The sequence below is a fragment of the Lucilia sericata genome, unplaced genomic scaffold (assembly GCF_015586225.1).
Source record: "Lucilia sericata isolate MDLA Ls3-8-SP2 unplaced genomic scaffold, ASM1558622v1 Contig001351F_arrow, whole genome shotgun sequence".
Classification (NCBI taxonomy): Eukaryota; Metazoa; Arthropoda; class Insecta; order Diptera; family Calliphoridae; genus Lucilia; species Lucilia sericata.
Genome location: NW_023995295.1, coordinates 1 through 10,547, shown reverse-complemented (window position 1 = coordinate 10,547; position 10,547 = coordinate 1). Strand labels below are relative to the sequence as shown.

Below are 10,547 nucleotides of genomic sequence, written 5' to 3'. Positions count from 1 at the left end.
ATTTGCCTCGCTTTTTAGTTTTGGCGTCTGGAATGAATGACAGTTACAGTTTGAGGTATAGAAATTTTAATTATTATGGCAAAATAAATATAAATTTTATTTGAGTATTTTGCTAATTTATTATACACTACAGGTATGAAATCATGTGTAAGTAAATATTTGTTTTTTGGCGTTGATATTATTTTAATTGTTTTACGCTTAATTGTTCAGAAAGTTTCCATAAGTGAGGTGTGGAATATTAAAATTTTTCGAATATGTTGGTAATATATTTGAAATATGTTGTAGTTTGCTGAATGAATATAAAATTTTGAAAATTAATCATCATGTGTGTAGATTTTTTTAAGTAGTTTTAATACTTAAAAGACGCCCAGTAATTAATATTTTAGAGAGAATAGACTTATCTCGATGATCTTGTTATAGATTTGACATATCTGGCGGCGACTGATAAGTAAAATCGCCGATATATCACATTATTTAGACATGCAATTGAAATAATATAAATTACAAAAATTAAGAATAAGAAAGCTGCTGGGCTTTTAAATGAATCTAGATCTGTGACAATCTAACATAGCTCTAGACTAGACTATACTATAGAATATATTATAGACTAGATTATAAACCATATTATAGTTTAAAATTATAGACTAGACTATAGACTAGACTATAGACTAGACTATAGACTAGACTATAGACTAGACTATAGACTAGACTATAGACTAGACTATAGACTAGACTATAGACTAGACTATAGACTAGACTAAGACTAGACTATAGACTAGACTATAGACTAGACTATAGACTAGACTATAGACTAGACTATAGACTAGACTATAGACTAGACTATAGACTAGACTATAGACTAGACTATAGACTAGACAATAGACCAGACTATAGACCAGACTATAGACTAGACTATAGACTAGACTATAGACTAGACTATAGACTTGACTATAGACTAGACTATAGACTAGACTATAGACTAGACTATAGACTAGACTATAGACTTGACTATAGACTAGACTATAGACTAGACTATAGACTACTATAGACTAGACTATAGACTAGACTATAGACTAGACTATAGACTAGACTATAGACTAGACTATAGACTAGACTATAGACTAGACTATAGACTAGACTATAGAGATACTATAGACTAGACTATAGACTAGACTATAGACTAGACTATAGACTAGACTATAGACTAGACTATAGACTAGACTATAGACTAGACTATAGACTAGACTATAGACTAGACTATAGACTAGACTATAGACTAGACTATAGACTAGACTATAGACTAGACTATAGACTAGACTATAGACTAGACTATAGACTAGACTATAGACTAGACTATAGACTAGACTATAGACTAGACTATAGACTAGACTATAGACTAGACTATAGACTGGACTATAGACTAGACTGTAGACTAGACTATAGACTAGACTATAGACTAGACTATAGACTAGACTATAGACTAGACTATAGACTAGACTATAGACTAGACTATAGACTAGACTAGACTAGACTATAGACTAGACTATAGACTAGACTATAGACTAGACTATAGACTAGACTATAGACTAGACTATAGACTAGACTATAGACTAGACTATAGACTAGACTATAGACTAGACTATAGACTAGACTATAGACTAGACTATAGACTAGACTATAGACTAGACTATAGACTAGACTATAGACTAGACTATAGACTAGACTATAGACTAGACTATAGACTAGACTATAGACTAGACTAGACTAGACTATAGACTAGACTATAGACTAGACTATAGACTAGACTATAGACTAGACTATAGACTAGACTAGACTAGACTATAGACTAGACTATAGACTAGACTATAGACTAGACTATAGACTAGACTATAGACTAGACTATAGACTAGACTATAGACTAGACTATAGACTAGACTATAGACTAGACTATAGACTAGACTATAGACTAGACTATAGACTAGACTATAGACTAGACTATAGACTAGACTATAGACTAGACTATAGACTAGACTATAGACTAGACTATAGACTAGACTATAGACTAGACTATAGACTAGACTATAGACTAGACTATAGACTAGACTATAGACTAGACTATAGACTAGACTATAGACTAGACTATAGACTAGACTATAGACTAGACTATAGACTAGACTATAGACTAGACTATAGACTAGACTAGACTAGACTATAGACTAGACTATAGACTAGACTATAGACTAGACTATAGACTAGACTATAGACTAGACTATAGACTAGACTATAGACTAGACTATAGACTAGACTATAGACTAGACTATAGGCTAGACTATTCTATACTATGGACTAGTCCATTGATTACCTTATGAACCAATCGACTGATTATGCTTTGGACACGTAAACCAATTCCATGGACTAGTCTCTTGACTAGTGTGTTTACTATCTTATTAACTAGTCAATTGGCCAGTTTATTGATTGGTCTGTTGACTAACCTATTGACTAATCTGTTGACTAGTCTATTAACTATGCTTTTGATCAATATATTGACTAGTCCGTTTACTAGTCTAGTGACCAGCCTATTTACTAATGAGTTGACCTGTATTCACTTTTATTCCTAACAAATCTTTTATATAGTTAAACTTGAATTGTTAAAAGTATTTAAAAGACGCATTTACATTAAAGTTTTCAAGAATATTTCTCCAAAATTATTAAAAACAACACTTTCTTTAATTTTATTGCATGTTATGAGGCATTAAATTTTATTTTGCAACAAATATTCTTTCTTCTCTTTTGTTTTTGTAGTAATTTTTTTTATAACAAACATTTCCTTTCAACCAACTTTTTTTTCTTTTAACCATTTTTTTTGACTTCATATAAAAAGTCTCGTGTTTACGTCTTGTTGTGACTTGTGATCTTTGTGTGAGTATGTCTGTTTGTAAAAGTGCCACTGAATTAATGCGAATGTAAATGAATGAACGAATGACTGACTGGTGGTTCACTGTGTGAAATGATTTGAATGACTTAAATTTATGTATTGAATTAGTTTTTCTTTGCTATGTATGTGTTATTCTTTGGCGTTTTTGCAACACGCAAGTTTAATTGTATTAATTTAAAAAAACTGTTAATGTCCATTATGGTTTAAGGCGATAAGATTTCAGAGAGATTAAACATTTTAGTAGATATTAAATGGAGTTGTGAAATTTAATATCTCACCTTACTCTTTCTCTCTGATTCATTAAGAAGACTAATTTACAATATTAGTCTTAAGGTCATAATCCTTTATTTTAAAAACATTATTTTGAAGCCAGTACTAGTTTTCGAAAATTTTGCAGCCGGTATTATCCAACCTTGCGAAATGAAAATTCATATTATTAATGAAACATACTGCATTATTACAATGAATTTCTTATTTTAATGACATTTTTCATTAATTCAATGTAGAAATTATTTCAAAAAATTATCCTTGTCGAAACGTCTTACTTACCAAAACCCATTCTCAAAATTTAAAAAACACTTTTCAATTATGTTTTTAATATAATTTGTTGTTTTTATTATAATTTATATAAAATTGTTTCATTTATTTTTATTTATTTATAATAATAGTACATACTATTTAATATATTTTTTATTTTATTCAATAAATTTTATTTGTTTTATATACAATTATTTATATAAAAATCTGAGGGTTAAAAAATAAAAAACTTTTAAAAATATATATTTATTATTAAAATAAACTTAAAATTTTTCACAAAATTTCTTACAAGGACAAAAACTTAGGAAAAATTAAAATTATTTAAAAATAAAAACAAAATGCTAAAACATAAATTTAATTAAATTTGTTTATATTAAAGTTAGTTTAGCTGATTAATAATTTAGTTTAGTTCATGTCAAATATTTTATTATTTTATAATATTTTCTTTTTTAATAATAAGTGATTATTTTTGTTAAATAATATAAATTTATTCGTTTTATATTTTCCATTCTTTTTGGTATAAATACATATAATATTTATTTTCGTTTCGTTTGGTTTTTGTAATAAATTTAATTTATTATAATATATTGTTGTTGTTATTTAATATAATTACTTTTAATATTGTAGTTTATTAATTTTTTTACTTTCCATTTTATAGTTTATTGAATGATTCTTGTTTTTTTTTTTTTTTGCTAATTAATTATAATTTTAATTATACTTTTTAATAAACCTTTAACATAGTTTAAATAGGCAAAACTGGCAACAAAATTTTATATATTTCTTTTAATATGATTTTATGTGTATTTAAAGTTATTCTCTTCATATTATACTTAAACTAATAGTTTGTGTTTGTTTTTGTTTGTCAATACTTTTAAACAGTTTTTTTAAGCTAAATTTCAATAACAATGAAAACAAAAAAAAAAAAACATTTTAAAATTAAATTCAAATTATAAAATTTAACAAAATTATTATTTAAAGTCTTTCTTGCCATCAATCCCATTCTTTGGGAGTTTAGCATTTTTTTAAGAAAAGAGCTTTAAAGTTTTAAGGCTGTTTTTATCAGAAACTTAGAAAATCATATACGGATTTGTATTGTTTAGTGGAGAAGCTTGGCAACTCAAATTGAATAGAAATAATTTGAATTGTTGTTTATCTTCTAATTTTGTTTTAATTTTTGTTTGTTGGAATAAGGTTTATTAATTATAATAGCTGCTTTAAAGCTTGAGCATTAGCTTTAAGCTTTAAATATATAAAAGCTTTTATTTCATTTTCTTTGCAAATTTAAAGCACAACAAGTTTTTCTTCTTCTTTTTTTATTTATATTTTCTTTAATCATATTTATCTAATACAAAAAAAAAAATAACTAAAAAAATGTCAGTCATGTTTCTTCAAATTCTTTAAAATTTAAAAATTTGGCCTTTTTGGGAATTTCTCAATTCTCGTTTATATTTTTTTATAAATTTATTTAAATGCTTAAAAGTTTCCTTTGTTTTACTTGTTCTGGTGGGTTTTGGTTTTCGTTTTTCTAACTTTAAACACAAATTTAAAAATCGCTTATTTCTCCCTCAGTCTCTGGATAAGTACACGTAAATGGATTTATTAACCAAGTACACAAACCTTTATCCTGTCGTTTCTTTTTCACCGTTATACGATTGTGATGCTCTTTAGATAGACCGGAAGTAAAGCTACTTTCATCACTATCTCTGGCTGTGGCCACACTATGATAACCACTTTCTGCTCTTCTCGATATGCCCGAGTGTTTCGATGTACGAGGCGTAGAGGAATCATGACCACTGTCATAGGCTTCCGATGAGGTATTTAGGGGTAATAGAGGTAATTGGGATTGATTGGTTATGGGTAGAGAGGTGTTTAGTTGTGTGAGTACAACATCATCGTGTTCTTCTTCGTTTCCAACGATGAACGTTTAGAGGGTGAGAGTAAGGCTGACTTTTCGTCCACCTCACAGATGTCTTCATGTTCCAAAACAAAAGGTTTTTCCACTTTTGGTAAATTGGGATCAGAGGCGCCATCTGGATGACGTAGGGAAGCATATTGTTCCATGCCCGCTATTTGCATTATACCATTTAAGCTGGGTAGACTGCCTTGACTGGGACTTCGAGAGGGCTGTCTAAAGTACAGGGTAGAAGAGAAATAATACAAAATAAATAAAAAATTAAAATAAATTTAAACGTTATTAGTTTAAATATTAAAGTTGTTTGATGTTAAATTAAATTTAAGGTTATAAAAAGTTGTTCTTACCTTGGACTTGGTGATCGATAAGGTGGTTCACTGCACACACTGCCTGGTCCAGTGTTTAAAACGATAGGCTGGCTCACTGTAAACACTGCCCACATCACAACCACTGCGAAAGACTGGTGTAACTTCCGCCATGGCTAGCTGTGAGGTGAATATTTCACGTAGACGCGCTAATTGGTCAAATTGGTTCCTGAAAAAGTAATTGGTAAAGAAAAACAGAGACAAGAAGTTAATATAAGAAGTAAAACAATATTTAATGTTGATTTGTCAGCGAATTGAATTCATAGTTTATGATAAAACTTCGATTAAGATTTTAAACTCACCTCGTTCTTTCACCCATGGCACAATCACTAAACGCATCGCCAGCCATATTGAAACTCGAAACAATGGACATATTTTCCACATGACTCAAAGCAGCCAAAGGATGTTCACTAAAAAGAACAAACGAAAAATTAAGACACAAACATCCACAAAAACTTCTATCTTTGTTGAACCATCAAGAAATAACAAAAATGTATACAAATTCTTAAACACTTACCCCACACCCATTGTTCGAGCGATCTCCTCTTCCGTAACTTGCATACCGCAATCCGACATCTGCATACTTTGCTGTGAATAATGATGCGAGGATTGTCTCGAAAGCTGACGATGCACCAATTGTTCTTCCTGACGTCTGATCTCATGCTGTTGCTGTTGATAGAGAGATTCCCGCGAAACATGTCGCGATAATATGCGATGCAAACTCTCGTGGGATATTTCCCTTGAACCTAAAGGTTCTATTAAAGGTAATGCAGGAGGAACTTCCGAAGGACCACTATCTTGATCTTCATCACAATCACCTTGACGATCAATGGGTAGATTGGTGTCGGAAGCCGATGTAGTGGGTATGTGCGGAGCATGATGATGACCCAAAGAGCCATACAAATTATTGGCGTGCGAATGTATCGAATGTAAATCAGTCTCTTCATTGATATAGGTCTCGTTATGCGTTAAATGTGAGCTTAAGGGTGGTTGTGAATGGCCGGAATTTTGACGATAATGATGGGCTTCTCGTATTTCTGCGGGAGCGGAAGAATTTGTAGTGTCCATATTGTTGATGAGACCAGGGCCAATCGGATTAACCAATTCCAGTTGACTGCTGCGCAGCGAATGTTGATCTCCTGCGTTATGCTGTTGTTGTCTAGTGCTGGTGGCATATAAATCTTCGGGATTATCGAGAGACTTTTGTTTGAGTTGTGACATATGGTAGGTAATGTTGCGTAAATGCTGAGCTTGTTGTTCTCTGTGCGTATGTGTAGGTGAAGAACCAGCCGAGGCCGTTTGGAAGACTTGAGAAGTTTGATATTCCACCCATTGTCGTATCATAGACTTTTTATGGGAATCCATAAAACCATAACCTTGGACTTGGGAAGCAGCTATAGGAAGATTACCGGCTGTAAGAGAACGACTGGATTGTGACTTGGGACCATCTATCCACGTTTCACACTGTTTTATATGATTTACTTCACGCATTAGATGTCTGGCTTCTGCTACCTTAGCTCTTGAAACACGCGGACCATCAATCCATGTTCTTCGGTGATTTTACGCATAGGACTACCCGGACATTCACCAGCTTCATTGGTGGCTGCGGCCACACCACCTACTCCCGGTCTTCTTAGAGGAGACCCTTTGGGCGAAGGAACATTTGAGGCTTTAGTACACATCATGGTCATACCAGGATGTCTTAAAGCACCTCCTACTATCTTGGGTGACGAGGCAGAATTTGGTAAAGTTTTCACACTATGCACCGGAGAGTAAAACTGAGGTTGTTCACATATGGGTTGTGAGGCATTCGCCGCATTACCTTGTGGCGTAGGGCTGTTAGCATGAGTTGTGCGTTTTTAAACTACCAGTACGACCAGCAGCCACTACAGGACTTTGAGGTGTCTTTTGAGCCACCACCTTTTTAGCTGAACCTGGTATTTTGGAGGGGCTCGGTTGTTGTTTTTCCACACCACTGCCTTTTAAAGCTTTACTCATTACACCACGTTGGTCGCCGCAACTCAAAGAAGGCAAATAAACAGGGGGATGTTCACCATCCGTGGCATCATCACTAGGTCCCATATAAATGACTGTGTCTGCTGACAGCTCTGAACTAGAAGGGTCAGCACCTGAGCCGGCAGATGAGCCAGTAGATTGATGACCTTCATAAGAAACGAAATAAAAGGAATGGAAAGAAAAAGAATGATATGTTTAGTTATAAAGATACATTGTAGTAGAATGAATGGGTAAAAGCATTTATCGTTTTAATTTGGAAATTAATCTCGAACAACAACAACAGCAAACATAATACTTACCAGCATTCATGCCATTGGTCAAACCACCCACTCCTGATTTATCACCACCCATAGGAAAACGATGCTTTCGCCTTCGCATGCGATGAATACGTGAGGCTAATTGTATGGTCGTTAGAGCATCCGTATGCGACTGCAATTTTAAATATAGAAGTAGATACACAAACGATACATTAGAAATATTAGATTTGAAAACATTAGTCATAAGTAACTGTCATTTGGATTTGTTTCAAACATCGTTTGCATACAGGAAGATGAAGATGCAATGGAGACAATTTATGAATGCATTGTCTATTGACAATGACATTGCAATGGACAACACATTTTACATTATAGATTAAGAATTCATTAGCACGTATTCTCTATAACTAACTGTCTCCCAAAACATCTTACTCTCCCTTCTTTGCAAACTGTCTCTGCTTGATTTTAATCTTACAGGATGCTGTAAAACTAAGTGCTTTTGCTAAGAACTTACCTGGGTGTGCATAACATGAGCCATTATGGCGACATGACATGTCAACGGTGCTAGACAGTCTTTCAATAGTGGCGTCAATGGATGGTCTTTATTGGGTGGATGACGTTGACCACTTAATATGGCCAACAAATGTTACCTATGCCGGATAAAGGAAGACCACCACTACGATTGGCACAGCCACCCAAATCAATAAGATGGCAAACGACTTCTGCCACCAGCCACTTTATATATGCAGAAATAAAAGAAAGCATTAAAGAAAATATTATAATATTTGATTAGATTAAAATTCACATTCAATTGCTCGTTAGTACTGGGTATTTAAATATGAAAAGTTCTATGTGCTTAAGAGAGTCTGATAAACTTACCTCCACCCTTGCGTGATAACGTATTGATAGACATGCAGGGTAAATATCATGGCAGGCTCAAGACCACCTTGTGGTCTTCCAGCTAAAGCAGCATCTAGGAACAAGGCAGCACGTTCAGCAGTGGGGGCTCGCAACTCCGTAGGCCACCCAGAAATCGTCACGCAAATAAACCCCCGGAGAGTCATCAGAGGTCTATTTGTTTTTCATTTTATTTCATTGTAGGAATGCAGAGGAGCCAAAGGAACCAAAAGTTGAAAAGAAAATAAGTAGAAAATAGTATTTTAACAATGTGAAATTAAACATTAACGTACTCTCCTTATTGGAGACGTAATGCAAATGATGAGAACACTAAAGTGATAGAGGAAATGTGTGCGTATTTGCTCTTACATCCCTACTTGGGTGGTTTATTTAAAGTCGTATGGTTTAAGCACGGTAGACGTAAGTATGTTTAAAAGTTTATGCTGCTGCAGGGAAAAACGTACGTTAAGGGAGTCATTTTTAATTTAAATACATATTTGAATTCTTATACTTGTTGTTGGAAATGTTTGTTTGTACATTATGGCAGGATTATCCTGGAGTTTTGTATATGCGTGTGATTCTATGCAGTTATCTTAGAGGGTCTTTGGTTGCAAAGTATTTGATAGCAGTTTATAGCTGAATGATCTCTAAATTATTTTAATGATAGTGTACTTTAACTGTTAGTGTAAAGAAGTTTAAAGTACCTTTGTAATGGCGCTCAAAATGACCGTTAAAGACGTGAAAATATTATGAATGATATATTTGAATATATTTTGTAAATTTGTGAGTATTTGGCGAATTTGTGGATTTTCTTAGTTTAGAAAGTTCTAGCAAAGAAAAATATTCATGAAGGTACTAAATTACCATCGATATACAAACGGTCAAGTAATATCATAGGTCTTCTATCTTATGTAGACATAAGAAGTCGTAGGGACAGTATAAACCCTGGAAATATATGTATACATTAATGTCTCAATTTTGCTAAAAAATAGAGAAATCTTCCGAAACCAGCTGGCACTGAAAGGAAACGTCACGGTGGAAACTTTGCCAACCTCTAAAAGTTCTTATCTTAGTTAACGGAACCGAGGAAAGAGAATATCCTTCTCAATTTTCCTAATAACTCCTGTTCAGATTTCTATGGCTACCGTGCAGTTGTCACATGATTTTTTTGGATAAAATAATTTTCGCAAACTTTATTCTCCAAGTGTTTCGGTTGCACTACTCTTTAAAAGGAAAATATCATCCAATTAAACCATTCCCTGGACAACGTTTTACATGTCTCCAAAAAAACAGAAAAACTCCTGTGTCATACCTTTTTCATCATTTCCATTTACACTTCAGAAAGCTAGACAGAACAATTAACTTACCCGTTGCATGAGCTGCTAACAAATCTTTTGACGTTGAATCTGGTTTTGTGGCACTCACGCCCAAAGCACTAACACGCACCGAAAAACGTGCACCACTCTTTTGGCGTCGCTCGTTAATGCCCTTATACAACCAAGAAATGGCACAAGGAATGGCACCTAACTCAATGGGTGGATTAACACCGCCCAGCATTGTCTTCGACTGACCTGTAATGAATATAACATGAATTTAAAAAAAAGCAGCTAAAGATAAGCATGTGTAGT

At 33.3% G+C, this 10,547-nt stretch overlaps 1 pseudogene; it reads right to left on the bottom strand.

Moving 5' to 3' along the window:
• Nucleotides 1-4,170: 4,170 nt before the first annotated feature.
• Nucleotides 4,171-10,490, bottom strand: LOC119611055 (annotated as a pseudogene).
• Between the last annotated feature and the right edge of the window lie 57 nt (nt 10,491-10,547).